This window comes from Salvelinus fontinalis, chromosome 29 (genome assembly GCF_029448725.1).
Source record: "Salvelinus fontinalis isolate EN_2023a chromosome 29, ASM2944872v1, whole genome shotgun sequence".
NCBI lineage: Eukaryota > Metazoa > Chordata > Actinopteri > Salmoniformes > Salmonidae > Salvelinus > Salvelinus fontinalis.
The window spans coordinates 17,714,918-17,737,426 of NC_074693.1; the positions used below are offsets into that span (position 1 = coordinate 17,714,918).

At 41.3% G+C, this 22,509-nt stretch overlaps 1 pseudogene; it reads right to left on the reverse strand.

The window, feature by feature from the left end:
* Positions 1–81: 81 nt before the first annotated feature.
* LOC129827524 (transforming growth factor beta-2 proprotein-like) lies at positions 82–21,322 on the reverse strand (annotated as a pseudogene).
* Between the last annotated feature and the right edge of the window lie 1,187 nt (positions 21,323–22,509).

Below are 22,509 nucleotides of genomic sequence, written 5' to 3' on the forward strand. Positions count from 1 at the left end.
CAGTCCCCCTCTAAAACCCCCCACCAACCCCCTCTCTCCCATCTCAGAGACTGATGAACAAACTGACAGGCACAGGTCATGAAGGGGGATAGTAAGGCTGGTCTTTATTACTAGTGTTCACAGGAGAAGCAGACCCCAAAGCTCAGATGTACTTATATTATGTACTTGGGATAAAGGCCAACAATATACTAGATCTCACTGACTGAGGACCATAGTCGCCATTGAGATATATTTGTATGAAAACCAATGCATGTATTCAACAGCACAGATATATAAACTGTCTAAGCTCAGTCAAGTCAGACTCACTGGGTTGAGAAATAGCACCATCTCCTGGCTGGTAAGTGTAGTACATCTCCTCTGAGTAGGTGTAGCCTGCTGTGCTGTCCGCTACTGGAGCTCAGCCCAAACCTCAGCCCTGGTTTTTAAATCACTGACTAAAGGACTGAATAACCATGTTAGATCTGGCTTCAGAGATCCATTTCTCTGTATATCCCAGTGTCCTTCAGCATGTGGGATATATAGTCCTCTGGTTGAATAAGGGCCGTTCCACAACAGGAGTCCCTTTTGGGAAATGTCATTTGGTGCAAAACATTTTATTTGACATCATTTTAATTCTGTCATAAAAAGCACAGAGTTCAACTTAATAAAAACACTTGTCTTTCAAGAGGTTAAATAAAAGAAATGACTTTAGTAAGTGCCTATTAATTGCCAAATCAAGTAACAGGGTTGACCATTTAATCTTAAATAACCGTAAACCCTCACTGACTGGAGGAGGTATGTAAGTTTTTATGTGCAGCAGGCAGGGGCAATTGAATACAAACTTCCCCAAAAAGTTTTATAGATATTTCCACACTAGCATGATAAAGCCCTTTTAGCGTAAGAGCTGTTTGATAATAAATTTGACATTTTTGCCTGTTTTGGTGGGATGGAGTTTTGGCCTGTTTGGTGACATCACCAGTCAGTAAATTAGTTAATAGACCAATAAGAAAGAGTTCCAAACCTCTCTACCAATAACGGCTAGTTTTCAGTTTTCCCCTCCCCACTCAGAACACTCTGACAGTCCTAGCAAAATTGCTCTTTGCTAAAAAGCTGTTTGTTTCTTTTTGACCATTTTGATTGACAACAATCACAATAAGGTACGTAATTGTTACACAGAAATGATTTGATATTGAGATAAAAACAGCTGCATTGGGCCTTTTTAAAATATTAAAGCGATTCAAAAGGGACTTATTTCGTGGAATGACCCATAACCTTTGTTTTGATGGCATTCTGTTTCTCGGAATATAAAGGGAAGTCCCATCAAACCTACCTGAGATGACATAATACATGGAGGCCTTGGGGAGACGTGGGGTGGAAGGGATGTCAGATCGTACGTGTACAGCACACACACACACAGCAAACAAACTACAAACGCACACACACACACCCTCTCAAGGTCACTGAGTCAGACACACACACACCCAGAGGAGTGTTAATGTGGTATAAGTGCAGGTTGAATATAGTAAGGGGTGGTTAGGTGGAAAGGACAAACAGATGCTGGGGGGGGGGGAGGGGGACCTCACTGCAGCACCCCTAACGTCCTCCTCCCCCTACAGAGGCCACACGTCCTTTCCCCAGAAAGGCTGAGGGACTGGGGGAGGAGGATGAGAGGATTCATGGAGGCCCAGTTTGGTTACGGTTCAAACTCAATGTCCAACTCTCTAGGCATTATCTTATTTTCATCACCTTTCTGTGTTTGGCACATAAAACGGACCGACTTGGTGGCCGACTGCCAACCCACTCTGTTTCTCACTAGGTTCAGTGTCAACCGCTCAAATATAAGTTGAGCCTCAGTGTGGACTTATTTTGAGTTGAGCCCTCTTATCAAAAGTGGCCAAACTTCGATGACTGGATCAATGTTAACAACACGACCTAACATATTGTACATACAACAGCAATCAAGTAAGACGCAAATGTACATGACAGATAAGTGTGGTTATAGCTGTGAAAAGCCCAATAATGACAGACCTGATTGTTACAAATTTGCTAAGGCTGCAAAACAGCTACCCCCACCCAAAGCTGATGTGTTCCAAATTGGGCCTATGAGCCCACGTCTCTCCCTTCAAAGCCTCTTTCTGTTTTATCCACTCTCTCCTCGGCTCCCACCACAAATGGGTTTGAATTTGGCGTGAATGGTCGCTGTCTGGAAATCTTTCACATCCTGTTTACGGCGGCAGATTTCAGCCCTCGACCGCAGTAGGGACTGCCTGGACACACAACCTCAAAACCTCTACCCTACTTTCTTTCGCTTTCCCTCTTCTCTTCCTCTCTGCCTCCTATCTTCTACTCCCTCCCTCCCTTCTCTTTCTTTCAGACCAAAGGAAAGCTAGTTCAAATCAAAATCATCTCCCTTCAGTCAATATGCACAGATCTTAAGTAACTGAGTTACTGGGCCCTTCAGTCAATTTGGTAGAGATCAGTCTTATGCAACAAGAACACATTGTATTTCCAATCGAAATACTTTAATATCAGCTTTTTAAGGAATTAAATATTTACAATATTCTCAACCTTATGAAAGTGGGGAAAAGACCCATTGCTGACGACGATTTTCAGAGTTTCATACGTGTGAGATAAAAATAAAATGTGTCATAGTGAAATGAAGGGTTGAGTATCTAGAGATAGTCAGTCTGTCCTTTTTGTTTGAGGACCAAAAGTGGTAGTTTGTTGTAGTTTTAGTCAAAGTCCCGCCTCCTGGCCCGCCGCTGGGCTCCTGCATCAGCGGCACTTGCAGGACTTGACCACCATGTTGGAGAGATGCTCTACCTTGGGCGTTCGGCCCATGAAGTAAACAATGGTCAGAGGCTCCAGGTCCTGAGGTACGCAGCACGGAGATGCCGACGCCTCAGGGTTCAGCTTGTTATACAGCGGCAGGATCTGTGTGTGAGGGAAAGAGAAAGTACCACATGAAATATCACATAAACAATGACAAGTACTGAAAACACTACTTAAAGGAATAGCTTAAACAAATTAGTGGTTTCCTTTCCATTGTATGCTGTAGCGTTAAGATTTCCCTTCACTGGAACTAAGGTGCCTAGCCCGAACCATGAAAAACTCCTGTCATCCGCCAAAGCCAGATTCATCAATCGAACTGCCAGATGGTGAAGCGTGATTCAACACTCCAGAGAACGCGTTTCCACTGCTCCAGAATCCAATGGCGGCGAGCTTTACACCACTCCAGCCGACACTTGGCATTGTGCATGGTGATCTTAGGCTTGTGTGTGGCTGCTCGGCCATAGAAACCCATTTCATGAAGCTCCCGATGAACAGTTCTTGTGCTGACGTTGCTTGCAGAGGCAGTTTGGAACTCGGTAGTGAGGTTTGCAACCGAGGACAGACGATTTTTATGCACTTCAGTACTTGGCAGTCCCGTTCTGTGAGCTTGTGTGGCCTACCACTTCGCAGGTGAGTCGTTGTTACTCCTAGACGTTTCAACTTCACAATAACAGCACTTACAGTTGACCGGGGCAGCTCTAGTAGGGCAAAAATTTGACAAACTGACTTGTTGGAAAGCTGGCATCCTATGACGGTGCCACGTTGAGCTCTTCAGTGAGGCCATTCTACTGCCAATGTTTGTCTATGGAGATTGCATGGCTGTGTGCTCGATTTTATACATCTGTCAGCAACAGGTGTGGCTCATTTAGCCGAATCCACTCATTTGAAGGGGTGTCCACATACTTGTGTGTGTGTGTGTGTATATATATAATGTATGTAACTTGAAAAATACAGCCAGTATGATGCTGTGTTTTGCATCATACCAGCTGTATTTCTGTGTTCTGAAAGTTATAAATCTTAAACTTGATTGCCGACATGCAAAACATTTTGGGACTATATAAACAATGGACTAACGAAACAAATACCAAAATGTTTTTTAGAGTGGAGTTTTCCTTTAACCATGCTGTGAGTGTGTGGTAATAAAGCCATAAGACCTGACTGTGACAGAGGTGATACAACATTTATGCCACGTTGTAGTGGTTGGGGGTTAACTAACCACGTTGTAGTGGTTGGGGGTTAACTAACCACGTTGTAGTGGTTGGGGGTTAACTAACCACGTTGTAGTGGTTGGGGGTTAACTAACCATGTTGTAGTGGTTGGGGGTTAACTAACCATGTTGTAGTGGTTGGGGGTTAACTAACCATGTTGTAGTGGTTGGGGGTTAACTAACCATGTTGTAGTGGTTGTCAGCGCTCCAGAGGTATGGGCAGCTGCCAGAGCAGAAATTGGCCTTGTAGCCCTTCGGCTCGTGGATCCACTTCCAGTTCAGGTCCCGGCGGAAGTCGATGTAGAGAGATCGCAGACAGCAGTCCACGGCGGAGTTCCTAAAACAGGTAGGAGACATGGAGAGAAAACCCTCTCGCATTCTGATCCACACAGGCACATTATCAGTTTCACGACTATAAGCCTCAAATTGATTGCAACATTATTGATGATTGTAATATTGTTATGAAGAAATGTAGTAATTCTGTATATCAAAGACCAAAATAAAGAGAAACCTCTAAGTATCTTGTATGGTCGTAGATAACATTACGTTTTTGACATCTGGATCTGAGGTGCTTACCCTACCTGGAGCAGGTGGTGGTGTCTGCGGTGGCCCTCTTCTTGCGGGTCTTCTTGCCTGGGTTGTCGACCCTGTCGCTGGGCCGCAAGGTGAGGATGAGGTGGGGGGTCTTGGTACTAAAATCTACCTGGCCCTTAGCCAGCCCTGATCCTGGCTTCCACAACTGCTGCTGAAGCAGCTCATCATCCAGACCTGAGCAGGAAGAGAGGGAGTAGGACATGGAGGAGGGACAGGGAGAGGAAGTGGGGGGAGAGGAGGAGGGAGGGAGAGAGAAAGGGCCGGTGTTTTTTGCAGTGCGTGGGAAAATTGATCTCATGGAGACACATAATGGGAACATTTGTCAGCCAGAATGCTGTGTCATGACGTTGCACTGTTGGGTGAGGTTTATGATCCCCCATAAATACCTTTCCCCCTTTTCTCTCCACTCTACAGAATGGACTCTTGGAAAGCCCTTTGTTAACATAGAGAGAGTATGGTAACATCAAAAGGTTGGGGAATGGAACAATATTTCCCTTTCTCAACCAGCTGAAAGTGTACTTTAAGAATATGATGTCGGATCAGTTGTTGTCTGGGACATATCTGATAATAGGACGACATAAATTGTATCTTGGAAAGTCTACTGATTCTAGTTATCAGATTCACATGGAATTGTTGTGCAATTTAAATGTTTAAATATGAAACTATTTGTGAAAAGTTAATGTAATTTTAGCATCTAAATGAAAGAATTGTTTTCATAAGTAAACTATACTCACTCAGTGGTCACGCTTTAGTGAACAGACATTGGTTGAGAACTATGAAACACACCCTTCTCTCCCCCAGTACAAAAGCCCGTTGACAGAAGTCAACTCAGGTCCCGATGACGTGAGGACTGGTGTCCACACGTTTAAAAGGGCTAATTTCAACTACAACCTAATGAAATTAACATTTAGTTCCAGAAATGTTAGGACTGCTGTCCAAATGTTTAAAAGGGTGAATTTCAACGTGGAGGTGATGATCACCATGCTGGAATGGTGAATTTCGATTAGACCAGCCAGAATACAGCGCGAGCTGATTATGGCAATTTGGTATGAACTTTGAACGATTATTCACTAAAGAAGAAGTGAAAACTCCTAGACGTCGAGTTATCAACAGCAGCTGTAAACGCACGTGGCCTAGGAAAGGACAGCTAATCTCAGAAGAAGGACAGGGTACTTTAATGTATTCGCTCTACAACACTACAATCAGAAAGATTCTTCAAAGGACACAAGCAATCACTGCTAGTTAAACCAGTCTTCCATCTTTGACCCATGTATTGAAGTGCAGCTCAGAGTAGATATACAGTTGAAGTCAGAAGTTTACATACACCTTAGCCAAATACATTTAAACTCAGTTTATCACAATTCCTGACATTTAATCCTAGTAAAAATTCCCTGTCTTAGGTCAGTTAGGATCACCACTTTATTTTAAGAATGTGAAATCTCAGAATAATAGTAGTTATTTATTTCAGCTTTTATTTCTTTCATCACATTCCCAGTGGGTCAGAAGTTTACATGCTACCAAATACTAATTGAGTGTATTGCCTTTAAATTGTTTAACTTGGGTCAAACATTTCAAGTAGCCTTCCACATGCTACCCACAATAAGTTGGGTGAATTTTGGCCCATTCCTACTGACAGAGCTGGTGTAACTGATTGTGCAAAGTAATTGGTAACTTGGTAAACAATTTTCAGTCCAGCTTTCCAAACACTGAGAAGGGAGAATTATTATTTATATAAATATCAGGTTTGTAGGCCTCCTTGCTCGCACACGCTTTTTTAGTTCTGCCAACAACTTTTCTATGCGATTGAGGTCAGGGCTTTGTGATGGCCACTCCAATACCTTGACTTTGTTGTCCTTAAGCCATTTTGCCACAACTTTGGAAGTGTGCTTGGGGTCATTGTCCATTTAGAAGACCCATTTGCGACCAAGCTTTAACTTCCTGACTGATGTCTTGAGATGTTGCTTCAATATATCCACATCATTTTCCTCCCTCGTGATGCCATCTATTTTGTGAAGTGCACCAGTCCCTCCTGCAGCAAAGCACCCCCACAACATGATGCTGCCACCCCTGTGCTTCACGGTTGGGATGGTGTTCTTCGGCTTGCAAGCGTCCCTCTTTCTCCTCCAAACATAACGATGGTCATTATGGCCAGTTATATTTTTGTTTCATCAGACCAGAGGACATTTCTCCAAAAAGTACAATCTTTGTCCTCATGTGCAGTTGCAAACCGTAGTCTGGCTTTTTTTATGCCGGTTTTGGAGCAGTGGCTTCTTCCTTGCTGAGTGGCCTTTGCGGTTATGTCGATTTTATAGGACTCATTTTACTGTGGATATAGATACCTTTGTACCTGTTTCCTCCAGCATCTTCACAAGGTCCTTTGCTGTTCTGGGATTGATTTGCACTTTTCGTACCAAAGTACACTCATCTCTAGGAGACAGAACGCGTCTCCTTCCTGAGCAGTATGATGGCTGCGTGGTCCCATGGTGTTTATACTTGCGTACTATTGTTTTTACAGATGAACGTGGTACCTTCAGGTGTTTGGAAATTGCTCCCAAGGATGAACCAGACTTGTGGAGGTCTACAATTTTTTGAGGTCTTGGCTGATTTCTTTTGATTTTCCCATGATGTCAAGCAAAGAGGAACTGAGTTTGAAGGTAGGCCTTGAAATATATCAACAGGTACACCTCCAATTGACTCCAATTATGTTAATAAGCCTATCAGAAGCTTCTAAAGCACAGGTGTCAAACTCATTCCACGGGGGGCGAGTGTCTGCGGGTTTTCGCTCCTCCCTTATACTTGATTGATGAATTAACATCACTAATTAGTTAGGAACTCCCCACACCTGGTTGTCTAGGGCTTTGTTGAAAGGAAAAACCAAAAACCTGCAGACACTAGGCCCTCCGTGGAATGAGTTTGACACCCCTGTTCTAAAGCCATGACATTTTCTGGAATTTTCCAAGCTGTTTAAAGGCACAGTCAACTTAGTGTATGTAAACTTCTGACCAACTGGAATTGTGATACAGTGAAATAATCTGTCTATAAACCATTGTTGGAAAAATGACGTGTTATGCACAAAGTAGATGTCCTAACCGACTTGCCAAAACTATAGTTTGCTAACAAAAAATTTGTGGAGTGGTTAAAAAACAAGTTTTAATGACTCCAACCTAAGTGTATGTAAACTTCCGACTTCAACTGTATATATATATCTTGCATTGTTCTTTTCCGAATGGGCGGTTATTAGAATGCATAAGACTCTGTATTTACTGTAGCATAGCTTCTCAAGGTCCGATAGATTCAATCCCTTTGTCCCTCAGTCTTCCCGCTCTTTCATTCATACCCAACCCCCTTCCTTTATGTAACCAGCCGTCATATCTGGTTAGCCCACTAGGGGCTTTTCATGACATGATTAGTAACCGATGTGTGATCTATCCTGTGTGTGTGTATATATATATATATATATATATATATATATATATATATATATATATATATATATATATATATATATATATATATATGTGTGTATGTGTGTATGTGTGTGTGTGTGTGAGTATTTAGTAAACAAATAAAGCCAAATTGTGTATTGCTGATACAACTTATTAGCTAGTGTTCGTGCAGATAACCAAGTACCTACGACAATCAGAATGAGAACGATCGAGGTGACGTTTAATAATTGACTGCTATTGATATTAAAGATCTTCAGATCTTTAAGAGAGTGGATTCGGGAGATAACTACTCTATTTAAATGAATGCTTCCGTGGTGCCCCAGGTTATTAATGGTTTAATTGTTGCATGGTTTAATTCAATCACGTAATCAATTAAGTAATCTAATTTAATAATCAATAAAATAATTTGATAAAATAGCATGTCATAATTTAATAATAGTCAGAGACACGACAGCTGTGTGTGAGTTGAGAAGTTCAATCATTAATTAAGAGGTATGTTTCTCTTTACATAACATAAACAGGTTCTACAACAAGCAGACCAGCGAAGCGTGCCTCCAGCTCCTCGCTCTTATTGAACACGATGCTGTTGGTGGAGGGAACGAAGGTGCAGCACGGACAGTGAACACCCAGCTTCAAACCCAGGTTCCTCTCAAAGAGTGATATGGAGCATGAGATGACGGAGTAGGGGTACAGAGATGGTGAGAGGAGAAGACAGATACAGTATTAACCTCTAAATCATGTGTAGAGCAAAATCTGAAACATTCATCCAATTTACACCTCAAATGTTAAGTTTGAAGTTAAGTTTGACACCTTGAATGCTGTTAAGTAGATAAAGGGTTATAGAGCCGTGTGATTGGCTTGTCAACTTACCTCTATGAGCCAGCCAGTCTGTCACAGTGTCTGTGACATCCACCGAGAGCCACGCCCCCTTGGTCTGTGGGCGAACAGTTCTGGAGTTGATGTATCTCTGCGAGGGACCTGTTGCCTCTTCTGGTTTTATCACCTGTCAGAGGGAGAACCGGAGAGAAGCATCAGTTCACAGCTCCAGCAAACTGTGATACCAGTGAAGTTCTAAGATATTGTAACAACAAATTGATTGATTCTGACATGGGTTCATGAAGTATATGATGTTGTAACCCTTTGTACAGGAAAGTAATATTGTAATACCTGGTACAGGTAATAGTGTAATATGATATACCATACAGTATCGGTGAGTGGGTTAAATCACTGGGGAAGCCAATCCAGAAAAAAATGCCATAACTATGTGTTCTGACAATTGCATTGTTTGCTCTATTTGCTTCATATGCTTTGAAACCGTGATATATACAGTGCATTCGGAAAGTATTCAGACCCCTTGACTTTTTCCACATTTTGTTAGGTTACAACCTTATTCTAAAATGGATTAAATCATTTCCCCCCCTCATATACACACAATAACCCATAATGAGAAAGTAAAAACGTTGCACATTTATTACAAAGAAAAAAACTAAATAACATTTACATAAGTATTCAAGGACATTCAGAAACTTGTCCCGAAGCCACTCCTGCATTGTCTTGGCTGTGTGCTTAGGGTCGTTGTCCTATTGGAAGGTGAACCTTCGCACCAGTCAGACGTCCAGAGTGCTCTGGATCAGGTTTTCATCAAGGATCTCTCTATACTTTGCTCCGTTCATCTTTCCCTCGATCCCGACTGGTCTCCCAGTCCCTGCTGCTGAAAAACATCCCCACAGCATGATTCTACCACAACCGCTTGGCATTCAGGCCAAAGATTTCAATCTTGGTTTCATCAGACCAAAGAATCTTGTTTCTCATGGTCTGAGATTCTTTAGGGGCCTTTTGGCAAACTCCAAGTGGGCTGTCATGTGCCTTTTACTGAGGAGTGGCTTCTGCCTGGCCGCTCTACCATAAAGGCCTGATTGATGGAGTGCTGCAGAGATGGTTGTCCTTCTGGAAGGTTAATCTTCACAGAGAAGCTCTGTCAGAGTGACCATTAGGTTCTTGGTCACCTACCTGACCAAGGCCTTTCTCCCCCGATTGCTCGGTTTGGCTAGTTCTAGGAAGAGTCATGGTGATTCCAAACTTCGTCCATTTAAGAATGATGGAGGCCACTGTGTTCTTGGGGACCTTCAATGCTGCAGACATTTTTTGGTACCCTTCCCCAGATCTGTGCCTTGACACAATCCTGTCTCGGAGCTCTACAGAAGATTCCTTCAACCTCATGGCTTGGTTTTTGCTCTAACATGCACTGTGAACTGTGGGACCTTATATAGACAGGTGTGTACCTTTCCAAATCATGTCCAATCAATTGAATTTACCACAGGTGGACTCCAAATCAAGTTGTAGAAACATCTCAAGGATGATCAATGGAAACAGGATGCACCTGAGCTGAATTTGGAGTCTCATAGCAAAGGGTCTGAATACTTACATAAATAAGTTATTAAATAAATTCGCAAACATTTCTAAAAAGCTGTTATTTGCATTGTCATTATGAGGTATTGTTTGTAGATTGAGGATTTTATTTTATGTAATACATTTTAGAACAAGGCTGTAATATAACAATGTGAAAAAAGTCCGGGGGTCTGAATACTTTCCGAATGCACTGTAGGCCTAAGGCCGAGACAATAAAACAGTTACATAGCCTACAGCATGGTCAAGCGAGGCAATGCTTGACATTTTCGGACTACTAAACAACTAATGATTTAGATCCACGGAGAGTTACCTCAAGTCACAAAGAAAACAGGAGCTGCCTCCACTATTCCGGCACCATTTCAACGTCATTTAATCTTAGTCTAATACAGTGACAACTAAAAAGATGTAAAAAAAAAAAAAAAGGTAATACAATAACGAGGCAATAGACAGGGTGTACCGGTAACAAGTCTAATAAAATTGTATTTGTCACGTGCCGGGGGGGGTGTCAATATAGATTGTTTGGGTGGCCATTTGATTGCTGAACAACTAGTCTTATGGCTTGGGGGTAGAAGCTGTTAAGGAGCATTTTGGTCCTAGACTTGGTGCTCCGGTGCCACTTGCTATGCAGTAGCAGAAAGAACAGTCTATGACCTGGGTGACTAGAGTCTTTGACAACTTTTTGGCTTTCCTCTGACACTGCCTGATGTAGAGGTCCTGGATGGCAGGAATCTTGGCTCCGGTGATGTACTGGTCCGTATGCACTACCCTCTGCAGCACCTTATGGTCAGATGCTGAGCAGTTGCCATGCCATGCAGTGATGCAACCGGTCAGGATGCTCTCGATGGTGCAGATGTAGAACTTTTTGAGGATCTGGGGACCCATGCCAAAAATGTTCTGTCTCCTGAGGGGGAAAAGGTGTTGTCGTGCCCTCTTCACAACTGTCTTGGTGTGTTTGGACCATGATAGTTTGTTTGTGATGAGGACACCAAGGAACTTGAAACCCTCGACCCACTCCACTACAGCCCTGTCGATTGTGAATAGGGGCGTGGTAGGCCCTCTTTTTCCTATAGGTCACGATCAGCTCCTTTTGTCTTGCTCACACAGAGAGGTTGTTGTCCTGGTACCACACTGCCAGGTCTCTGACCTCGTCCCTGTAGGCTGTCTCATCGTTGTTGGTGATCAGGCCTACCACTTGTTGTTACGGAGTCTAGTTGATAGGTATTCGACTAGCCGGACTGTTCCCCAGACTCCACGTGAAGGGATTTGTACAATGCTTAACAAGGCTATTGAACTTGACATTGGTGTCAGTCTTTATTCCTTTATCCAACATATCATACTGAAACACTTGTGTTGTCGGCAAACTTAATGATGGTGTTGGAGTCATGCGTGGCCACACAGTCGTGAGTGAACAGGGAGTACAGGAGGGGACTGAGCACGCACCCCTGAGGGGCCCCCGTGTTGAGGATCAGTGTGGCAGATGTGTTTATTATCTACCCTTACCACCTGGTGGCAGCCCATCAGGAAGTCCATGATCCAGATGCAGAGTGAGGTGTTTAGACCCAGGGTCCTTAGCTTAGTGATGCGCTTTGGGGGCACTATGGTGTTGAATGCTGAGCTGTAGTCAATGAACAGCATTCTGACATAGGTGTTCTGTATATCTAGGTGGGAAAGGGCAGTGTGGAGTGCAATAGAGATTGCGTCATCTGTGGATCTGCTGGGGTAGTATAAAAATCGGAGCGGGTCTAGGGTTTCTGGGATGATGGTGTTGATGTGAGCCGTGACCAGCCTTTCAAAGCACTTCATGGCTACAGACATGAGTGCTACAAAGTGGTAGTTGTTTAGGCAGGTTACCTTGGCGTTCTTGGGCACAGGGAGTATGGTGGTCTGCTTGAAACATGCAAGTATGACAGATTCGGTGAGGTTGAAAATGTCAGTGAAGACACATGTCAGTTGGTCAGCGCATGCTCTGAGTACACGTCTGGCCCTGCGGCCTTGTGAATGTTGATCTGTTTAAAGGTCTTACATCGGATACAGAGAGCTTGATCACACAGTCATCCGGAACAGGTGGTTCTCTAATGCATGTTTTTTTATTTTTTGGGGGGGTGGATCAGCTTAATATTGCGGAAAGAATGTTGCTTCCAATGTGATTGTCTGCATCATTTCCAATCCCCCATATTTTTTGGGGTAAATTATATATCCATTCTCGTATGCATACATATACACATATATACATACACATACCTACATACTTTTTTTAAAGAGTATACCTTTATTATTATTCCCCGCAAACCCTACCACCGATCCCCCAATTGGAGTAAACTGATAAACATTTCTGTTTTTACCTTCAATTTATACATCTTCTACACATTTTACAGACACAGTCTACTTTATAATAGTTCTCTCTTGTTTGTTCTTAGTCCTTCCTCTATTTCTGTTGTCCATCCAGTTTGATTTCCACTTGTAACTGTGCTATTTCACAATAGCTCCGCACCTATACACATTTCACAGATCCCGTATGCCCTACATTGTTTATCTTGTTATTAGTCCCACCCTTCAGCTCCACTCAACCTTTCCCATCTATCTTCCAACATCATCCATTTCGGATTTTTATTTGCCATATATTTTTCAACTGTGCTGTGATGCTTCACAAAAGATTTGAATCTTCCTATTCTCATAGCTTCCACGGATTGTAAATTAAAAATAAACATTTTTGCTAAAATAATTATTATATTATTGATTGATTGACTATGGCTTTTCAAATCCCCCAGTATTGCTATCTGTAGCGTTAGTTCTAAGCAAATGTTGCAATTCTTCAACCATTCCTGGACCTGTGACCAAAAACGAGCTACATGCGGACAATACCAAAATAAATGGTCTAATGACTCTGCCTCCTCACAGCAGAATCTACAGAGCTGGGAAGATTGTATCCCCCATATATATAACATTCTATTAGTTGCAAGAATTTTGTACAATAATTTAAATTGAAAAATTCGAAGTTTTGAATCCGGCATGTTTTGCGTATCAATTCATAAACCATGTGCCATGGAATGGGTACATCGAAAATCTCTTCCCAACTATTTTGCAATTTATATGGCACAGCTGTAAGTTTTGGTCCTTAAATGAAATTGGTATATGTTTTTATTTATCACACTTTTCTTTAACCATTTATGTTCTTTAATATAAGGCCGACATACAAGTTCCTTACTTTTATCCCCTTCCACCTGCGTCTTCCATTTTTGTGGTAATGCCGCAATTAATTGGTTGTAATTTTGGGTAGAGCAGACATTTCCATATGTCTGTGTTAGCTGCATGTGTGACATTACTCCACCAGTCCTATTTATGATATCATTCACAAAAATTATACCTTTTTTAAACATTTCTTCGATAAATACAGTTTTTTTTATCAATTACTATATTTGAATTTAACCACAAGATTTGTTGTACTATTTGTTCCGTCCTTTCAGGTGGATTAAACTGAAATTGCAACCAACTTTCTAAGGCTTGTTTAAAAAATAAAGATATTTTGGAAATTATTTCCTTTTCAAGCAACCGAAAGTGAGCAGGTGTAATCTGAATAAAGGGAAAAAGGCCCTTCTTGAACATAGGATGAGACATTCGTACCAATCTACTAGAGAACCAGTTTGGATTTAAGTATAACTTTTGTATGACTGATGCCTTTAGTGAGAGGTCTAATGCTTTAATATTTAATCATTTCTGCCCTCCGAATTCAAATTCGTTATATAAATAGGCCCTTTTAATTTTATCTGGCTTGCCGTTCCAAATAAAATTGAATATTTTTTGTTCATATAATTTAAAAAGCAGGTCACTAGGTGTAGGCAAAACCATAAGCAAATAGGTAAACTGTGATATGATTAAAGAGTTAATCAGGGTGATTTTCCCACAAATAGACAGGTATTTTCCTTTCCATGGTAGCAAGATCTTATCTATTTTTGCTAACTTTCTATAAAAATTTATTGGAGTGAGATCATTTCTTTCTTTTGGGATTTGTATACCGAGTATGTCCACATCACCGTCAGACCATTTAATTGGTAAACTACATGGCAATGTAAAATGTGTATTTGTTAGTGATCCAATACGTAATATGGTACATTTATCATAATTTGGTTTTAATCCAGAGAGGATAGAAAATGTATCTAGATCCTCTAAGAGGCCGTGGAGAGATTCTAGTTGTGGTTTTAAAAGAAAACATGAATCATCAGCGTACAATGACACCTTAGTTTTTAGGCCCTGGATTTCTAATCCCTTAATATTAATGTTTGATCTAATGTTAACAGCTAACATTTCGATGGCAATAATAAATAGATATGCCGATAGTGGACAACCTTGTTTTACTCCTCTAGATAGTTTAAAACTTTCTGAGATGTAGCCATTATTTACCATTTTACACCTAGGGTTACTATACATAATTTTTACCCATTTTATAAGAGATTCCCCAAAATTGAAATATTCTAGGCATTTATATATAAACTCCAGTTGTACTTTATCAAAAGCCTTTTCAAAATCAGCTATGAAAACCAGGCCTGGTGTCCCCGATATTTCATAGTGTTCCATTGTTTCCAGTACTTGCCTTATATTATCTCCAATGTATCGTCCATGTAAAAAACCTGTCTGATTAGGATGAATAATATCTGACAACTTTTTTTATTCTATGCGCCAAGCATTTTGCTAGGATTTTTGCATCACAACACTGAAGTGTAAGAGGTCTCCAATTTTTTAAATGGACTGGATCTTTATATATACCACTTGGGTCCTGTTTCAGTAATAATGATATCACACCTTCTTGTTGCGTGTCTGATAATCTATCATTTATATAGGAGTGGTTAAAACAAGCTAATAATGGTCCTTTGAGTATATCAAAAAAATGTTTGTATACTTCCACTGGTATGCCATCCAGTCCTGGAGTTTTCCCATCCTTAAAGGCCCCAATTGCATCAAGTAGTTCCTCCTCTGTAATTAGGCCTTCACATGAGTCTTTCTGTACAGATGTTAATTTTACATTATTATTAGGGAAAAAATCCATACAATTAGTTTCAGTTAGTGGAGATGGAGGAGCCTGAAACGAAAATATATTCTTAAAGTATTTTACTTCCTCTTTCAAAATATCATTTGGTGAATCATGCGTGACTCCATCATTTGTAACAAGTTTTAATACGTTTTTTTTGGTAGCATTTCTATATTGACGATTGAAAAAGAATTTGGTGCATTTTTCCCCATATTCCATCCAGTTCGCTTTATTGTAATATATTACACTGGATCTTTCTTGAATAAGTTCCTCCATTTCTTTTTGTTTTTCCTCTAACTTATTCTGTGCCTCTATGGTACCGTTTTTATTGTTATCTAACTGTAATGTTAGTCCTTCAATTTCATTTGTTAATATGGACTCTTTTGATCGAAATTGCTTTTGTTTTATAGATGAGTACTGAATTGCATGGCCTCTAAAGGCACACTTAAAAGTGTCCCATACAATATGGGGATCTGCTGTAACTATGTTATGTCTAAAAAAGTCAGTTATAAATTCTTCTGTCCTAGTTCTAAACAATTTATCATCTAGTAGGCTTTGATTAAATTTCCAATATCCTCTCCCACGTGGAAATTCTGTAAGAGTAATATATATGCCAATTATGTGATGGTCCGACCGCATTCTGTCCCCTATCAAACACTTTTTAACTTTTGGTGCCAGAGAGAATGATATAAGAAAGTAGTCAAGGCGACTAGCTTGATTAAGCCTCCGCCATGTATATCTCACTAGGTCAGGGTATTTAAGTCTCCATATATCCACTAATTCCAATACATCCATGACATTCCTGATTTCCTTAAGTGCCTGAGGGTGATAGTTTGTAGTGTGATTTCCTTTCCGGTCCATAGAGGTATTTAAGACCGTATTAAAATCTCCCACTATAATAATAGAGTCTAGTGTTGCTTGTAGAGTTGATACATTCTTATATATATTGTCAAAGAAGCTTGGATCATCATTATTCGGACCGTATAGGTTAATAAGCCATATGTTTATTGTCCAATAACATATTTAAAATAATCCATCTACCTTGAGGATCTGTTTGGACAAGTTGCACATTTGGATCAAAGTTATTATTAATTAAAACCATCACCCCTTTTGAATTTCTTTGCCCATGGGAGAAATATATTTTGCCCCCCCCAGTTCTTTTTCCACAAAACTTCATCTAAAACTGTCGAATGGGTTTCCTGTAAACAGTAGATATTATAATCCTTCTCTTTTAGCCAGGTAACTACTGATTGTCTTTTCTTATTATCTGCTAAGCCATTACAATTGTAACTGGCTATACTTATTTCACCACTTACCATAATGAGACACAAATTTCAATTATTTTTATCAAAATATATGTTTGTAAACGTCCTATTAAAAAGTAACATAATGATTGAGTGTCTATATAGTTGTACCATGACATTTGCATCTCCACTAAGCAAACCTCCAATTGGTCCCCACTATTCCACCCGCCAAAAGCCCCCATCTCGAGTTGGGTTGTCATCCCAATGCCCGGCAGACCACCCCCGACCCCCCGCATCGCACAGCCCCGGACCGACTGGGATCCATCCTTCGAAAAGTGCACACAGCACCATCCACCGAACCGAAGCAGATCCATTGCCAAATGCATTTCCATCGCCCTCACCTCGATTTTTATTACATATTGCTGTAAATCATCCTCTATAGTCCCTAACATCTTTTGCTTCTTCCTTCGCAACAGTTGTGGGATACACACATACACCCACACACATTCAGCCCTTACCCCCACACAACCATAAGCTCACCCTCTCAACAATTGCACCATCCCAGAGCCCAACTCAAGATGGGTCATGATTTACAAATGTACTTGCAGTTGCAGCTGCATGAGAAGGCCTGCAAGACCGCACAAAAAATGAGCATAAATGTAGAGATTTATTTACCATTGTCACATCCTAGATGATGGAGGTCAAATGTACACCTTCTTCCTGAAACACCCACAATACGGTCATCCATTTTGACCATGTTCCCAAGCATCTCCATGCAGTCCGATTGGTTTCGTGCCACCAGGGCCACAATAATATACCCCCTCTCTGAATGTCCGAGTGTGACCCCCTCCCCATGGGTTACTGCAGCTAGTGTTGCCAGCACTGCCACTGCCTGGGTGGGGGCACCCCACCGGAATCCCCACCGGCTAGGTACAAGGTCGTCAAGGTTCTCATTAGCAGCTTTGAGAATTTCCTTGTTTATTATGCTCTCCCTTTAGGGGGCTTTGGCTTTGCAGGACCAACCCTGCCAAGCAGGCTCAGAATCTTGAGGGGGCAGTGCTGCTCATGGTCCCTGTCCTCATTTTGGCTGCATACAGACCGTTTACAGCATGCACATAAAACAGTTAGGGACTTCTCCTTAGTATCTGGGCCATTCATGTGGGTGTCTAGGGTATAGGGCCATGGACCCGTACCATTAAAATAGGATAATAAATAATTAGATATAATTTATTTTAAAAATGTAGTTCCCCATGATAGGACAATAAATAAATAAGACGTATAATTCATTATAAAAGTATATCCATCATTTGAACAACATTGAAAGCCCTCTCATACCCGGCCCACAGCAATACACTGGCTCTGGGATATGCAACTATTTCATTACTCACTCACTCAACTTTCCAAACATAACAAATAAAAATAAACACACACCACACATACTGTGCCTTCTGTTTACTTAGTTTTTATCTTCACTATGTAGAAATAGTGCTTGTGTTCAATTAGTTATATGTGAAGATTTATAGAAAAGCTATATTTTGTATTGTATTGTTACAATCAGTAACCGGGCTTGAATTGTGTTTATTTTCCTCATCTATGAGAACTTTGTAATTTTTAAAATAACCATGGAGTAATCTTTGTGTCTCTGAACAACTGGTTATCAATATATAGTTTATCCACGACGAGAGCTACTCGTTTCGCTTTTAATCTATTTTCTTTGAAAATTGGATACAGAACTTTGCAATTTCTTTCGGCAACTGATCATTCATGCCAATTTTGGTCCCAGCAAGTCTTTTACCCAGGCTTTTAACCATTATTTTATCTTTAAATGAAGCAAATTTGGCAACGATTGGGCGTTAGTACCTCTGCCCTCTCTGTCCGAGGCGGTGTACACGTTCAAGTTGGATCTTATCGATAACTTCGCATGGAATCTGAAGCGCTGCAAAAAGGAACTCTCTAACTACAGATTCAGGAACCTCTCCTTCTTTCTCTTGGATACCTGTAAGTACCAAATTCTCTCTCATGGATCTAGTTTGTATGTCCAGTAAGCATTCTTTCAGAACATTGTTCTCCTTTTTAAATTCATTCATTTCGGTTTCAATCTTATTGACCGTCACTTTTAGCGCGTGTGTTTCCTTCTCCAATGTCGCAGCTTTTTCATCACTCATCTCTAGGCTTGCCTTCAAGTCTTTTATATCTTTACTAACTAATTCAAGTATACCCAGTTTGTCATTTATTGATTTTAACAGATCGGTTTCGACCTTTACCATTGCTGGTGTTGAGAATATTAGATCATCCGTGTCGGTTGAGGAGTCACGTTTTTGATTCGGTTCCCCTGTCTTATTCTCCGTCATGTTTGGGTGTTGCTTGTTTTCGTAATATTTGTCGATAAATGTCTCTAGTTTTAGGATTTGTTTTGTGTTATTATCCAGATTGAAGGTTATCACCCACCAGATTATTTAGTGCTAATATTTTAGTCTAATTTAGCAGATATTTCGAATATTATGTTTTATCTTGAGGTGCTCTACATAACTTCGTTCAGTCCGCCATTACCTTTACCTAATGCATGGTTTAGTGTTGCTTGCCTCAAACCGAGCATAGAAGGCATTTAGCTCATCTGGTAGGCTCGCGTCACTGGGCAGCTCCAGGCTGAGTTTCCCTTTGTAATCCGTAATAGTTTGCAAGCCCTGCAACATCTGATGAGCGTCAGAGCCAGTGTAGTAGGCCAGTACGGATAATTAAATATAAACCACAAGTCCAAATCTATATGTCAATAGGTGGCTAATTTAGGAAAGGGCCGGACAACACAAAGAGATGCAACAATTCAAGTTTTTTTCTTTCAATAATGATGTTTGGCTTCTAATTTTATTGGTTAAGCCAAATCCAAACTGGCTTCCCGTGACACTTTTTTGTGTGCCATGACCATTCACAGCTGAGCTCAGTTTTAGCTGGCTTCCCTTGCATTCAATGCTACTAGCGGAAACAATGTCATACTCCTTTGGACCAGACAGCATCAGATGTTTTCTCCGATGAGAAACATTCAGCCTCTTGCAAATTGAAGGACATTTATGAAACAGAGAGACAAAATATACATTTAATGCTTTTTTTCTTTGTCAAATATTTTGGGGAAGCCTGGCTTCCCTTGGCTTCCATGAATACACCCCACTGATCCTGTACCTGATAGATCTCTACTCTCTGCTCTGAGGTGCGGGCCTGGGGGTTTGGTGTCCTGTAGATTCTGAACTCAGCTTTGACCAGGGTGCCGGAGTTCCTGTCCACACCACTCACATCGAACCCCGCCAATCTGTAATACGGGCTGGGGACTGGAGGGTTCACTGCATCTACAAAAGTGGAGAGTATCAATAAAGTTGCAACATATACTAAATAAATGTGACACACACACACAGTTACGACAGTAATAGAGGTATCTGATAATTTGGCAAGGTAGTTGGAGACCTTAACGCATGCATAACAGTAATGTATAAAAATTCAATTATGTTGATATTGATTAAGACTCCACTCACTTGTGTCCGTTCGCTGCTTAAACATGTCTATGCGCTGAACCTCTTTTGCACAATAATCCTCCTCGCTGCTCTCTCGGTCGCACACGGAATCGGACTGACGCGCACGCTCCTCCAACAGCTCTCTGGTGCTGTTGTAGAGTAGCATCACCTCGGCGGGTACGGCCTCGGGCTGTGGGCTTGGTGCGGGGTCTCGGGTGGGCTCCGGTAGCGGAGCTTGCTGAGGATCTGGCCGCGGACGGCCTCGATGCGCTTGGATTTCTGATCATCCATGCGTAAAGAATGGCAGGTGGAGAGCCCCTCGGCGGACACCGCCAGCCGGAGCAGCAGCAGGGCGAGGTGGGTAAGCCACATAGTCCGGTGGTCAGATGGATGAAGGGGCTCACTCGGCTCCATATGAAATCTTTAGGAATCTTTCAGTCTGTGTAGTGTCCGGTGCAGTCCAATACGCAATGAGGACCTGTTACTCTGCTATCCTGGCGACTGTCTATCAACCCCCGGAAATACATTTCTAAAGAAAATGTTCAACGTTTGTAAAAATAATAGGCAAATAATAGTATAAAACAAATACAGCTAGAATAGAGAAGCTCAGCCTATGGCGTATTAGCATAAAGTTGGTTACAATTATTTCAAAAGTGTTTATTTGATCATTTTCTCCGAGAGCCATTTCTGAGCATATAGAAAATAATGACTGTCCATACGTGTTCCTTCAAAAGTCTAAGAACTGAATGCTATAGAGATTCCTGATACAAGTTTGAGAAAATGTTGAGATGTAAACCAAGCAGCATGGTTGGCTACTCAAATTTTCACACTACATAAAAGTTATAATATAATACAAATCCTCTATGAAAGAGGTATTTGCACTCCCGATAGACAACTTCTCCAGAAAAGTGTAAATATATTATAGAGTTTAAAGGTAAGCTTTGGTACAATCCCATCCTTAGAAAATGAATCCTCCTCTTGATTCTTTTTATATGGATAGAGGGAAAAACGTCCACTATAGCAAAAAGGTCCGATGCCATTCTTTCATTCCTTGGCAAGAAAAATATTATCCAGAGCTGTGGGACAGTAACTTCAGTGTGCAATGCAATGTGTGTGAGAGAGGGAGAGAGAGGTCGCATGCGAGAGCTAGTGGGTGGGGTGCCACCAAAGTGATGGGTGTGTGTTATTGGACATCTCCCTCATCAATTCAGTACACACGCGTACACACACACACACACAAAGACATTTTTCTGGAGATTCTCCCCACCACAAAAATGTTTGCACAGGCCTCCCTTCTATCCTCAGGTAAGTATCCTGTTCAAACATATCAAACCACCGTTTCATACCCAGTCGCTATTGAAAAGCAAAAAAGTGATAGATGGAGTTGACTAATTCCTTGGCTTGTCATATTTGACTGACATGGTCTCATTTGTCTTCCCTTTAGTTATTTCCATAACTGTGACATGTCTCCTAAGTGTGTGTCCTACATAAATGTAACCCATTTGTCCCACTCCTAGTACTTACTGAAATCTTTTCATTCAGTTATAAGAAATGAGTAGCCCAGTTATCCAGTCCCACCATGTCTCGGTCTTTCTCTCTCCCTCTTCTTGCCAGTTTCATTGTTAATTACAGTTCAGAAGCCCGGGATTGTTAATCTGTCAGCAGAGGCTTTTACTGCAGCTTCCTCGTCCCATTATGCTGTTATTATAGTTTCGGCTCCAAAGCTGTAATTGCAGTAAGTAGAAGGGATAGGTATGAGCGAGAGAGAGGGGGAGAAGAAAAACAGAGCGATAGAGAGACAGAGACCGAGAGAGAGAGATGGAGGGAGAGGGAGAATGAGATGCAGTCAGCCCAAAAGCTTGTGGCGGGCAGGCAGGCTTTTTTCTCTCCTGGCAAGGTTTCTAAAAATGATAATACTGCATGGGAAGATTGGGAACACTTTGTTGTTTCAACATGACTGTTAATGCTGTGCCCCAAAGCTTCAGACATTGTGCCCCCCACAGCAAATTTTGCCTATGTGGATCTAGGGTTGTTTGGCAACAGCCAGTGCTTCTGACTGTCTGACCTGGGGGTGAATGGATCAAAGGGGCCTAGTGGTTAATTGTGGTATTGCAATGTGTGGGTAGAAAAATACTTCCTCAAAAACAACTTATCCCTGGCTGGAGCTTTTTCTCTTTCCCTCAGTCCAAAATATAGTCATGGATTGCCACGTCATCTAGCTCTCAGCAGTTCTCCTGACCTGCGAAAACAAACTCAAGGACATGGTTTGGTGATT